This window comes from Apteryx rowi, unplaced genomic scaffold (genome assembly GCF_003343035.1).
Source record: "Apteryx rowi isolate R43461 unplaced genomic scaffold, aptRow1 scaffold_773, whole genome shotgun sequence".
NCBI classification, from domain to species: Eukaryota; Metazoa; Chordata; class Aves; order Apterygiformes; family Apterygidae; genus Apteryx; species Apteryx rowi.
This window is the reverse complement of record NW_020451064.1, coordinates 109878-111802: the sequence shown is the minus strand read 5'-3', so window position 1 is coordinate 111802 and position 1925 is coordinate 109878.

Here is a 1925-nt window from a genome sequence, read left to right as displayed (position 1 = left end):
TTTTTTTTTTTTTTGCTGAGACACTCAGATGCTGTATTTTTACTACAATTTACCAATAAACGTTATAGGAGATTGGCTGGATTAAACCGATAATGAGTCCCTGTTCCTGAATAGATTTTCAAGCTGTTTGCTAAATATAAATACTTCAGTTTTGTTTTGTCTCCTATTAACTGTAAGAAAGTATTTTAGGCCTACTTGAATGAAAGAGGGGAAGTTGTTCAAAATCAAAACAAATGGAACTATTAAACCRATGTAAGAGTAGTTCTTATCCAAGACATTTCACTTTATTTATAAAATATTGTATCAGAACACGATTAACTTGACAAAAACTCTGCTAGTCAAAGAACTAAAACATATAAGTTAGAGATAATAGGAAAAATAACAGAAGGCCCCATTGATGAGTTTAAGTACAGTCCAATTCCTTTTCCCAGCCATCCAAGAGGAGAGGGAAAAGAGGATGTGTAGGTGTGATGCTCCAGTATTGACTTCTGGTGTTGTCCAGTGGTGGTGATTTTCCAAGCAACAAGAAATAGTCTTGTAGGATCTTTATCAGTCTCACTGTCACATTTTGAAAAAAAAAAACAGTGAAGCTGTAAAAAAATCTTCCTAAAATCAACGTTCAGTAATTTGGGAATGCACGAGCCTCAGCCAAAGTGCTGGAGCTGCCAGACTGGGAATAACAGTTCACTGTTTTTCATAACATGATTACTAGAGGCAGCACATAAAATGCTCAGGCATCAGGCTTAAAACAAACAAAATGAGCTGCTGGTCTCGTATTATAAGGTTGGGTGATATCTGGAGTGAGAGTGTTGTCATTAGCCATGATAGTTTGGAGAAGTAAGAAAGGCAAGGTTTGCAGAGAGGTGGGATTTCTTTTACTGCAGCAAAGGATGCTATTGAAGAATGAAAGGCGCTCAATGCCTACTCTCATGTTTGAAGGAAAAGCAGCAAACTAATAAGTACAGATTAGGAACAATTGCTCTGAGGGAACTACTGATCTTTCATCCTTATCATTTTACATGTCAACAATCCTATAAAAATACACTTAGCAAGCAAAGAGTCATGTAGATACAACCACCATACACTTTGTGAGTGTGGTTATGTGCTTAGACACCAAAGTTTGTTTGTTTTTTTTCCATTTGGGGAAGCATACTTGTATTTGACAGTCTACTAGATTATTTTCCTCACAGCATAGTGCACGTGCAGCAGCAGAACAAATTTATTTGGAAAAGCTTTGATTCTACAAATGTGCATAGATTAAAAGTAAGTAAATCAGTGGTATCACTGCCAAGAAGACTTGAAATGAATGGTGTGCAAAAGCAGTTTGCAGAACTGGGATGTAGGCTGCCTTGATCATCTGGAAAGAGCACTTGCAGAGGAGTATAACTAATTCTCCAGATCCATGCATTTCTTGGCCTCTCTGCCAATACAATGACCAGCTAGCGCCAAATCTTACAGTTGTTTTACATATATGCAGGTATGAATGAACGATGTGGCTTCTTGCACAGGGAATAAGTGGAATGCAGGCACTAAATTTTTTGGAGAAGAACGCGAGCCTTCGGAAGACTCTGCCCCAACCTCGGCGCAGGCCCAAACCCCACCAGGGGCTCGCCCGCTTCCACATTGCTGGCGTAGGGCTAGTTCAAGCTTTGTGAGCAAGTTTCCCCTTAAAATGCTGCTTTTCCTACTTTCCGTGCTCACAGCTTCTGCCGTCGTCTGCCTGTCATTATGACATGACGTTATTAGAGCAACGCGATGGCAATGAAATGACACCTCTTCTCTTTCGAGAAACGAGCCGCTGGGCAGGCGCACCGCTGCGTGCCACGGCAACGCTCCTCAGGAGGGGCGAGCCGCTCCGCAGGCGCCCTCGGTCGCGACATGGGGGCCGCCTGTCGCCGCGGGCCGCTGGGCCCGGGCGGCCGCAC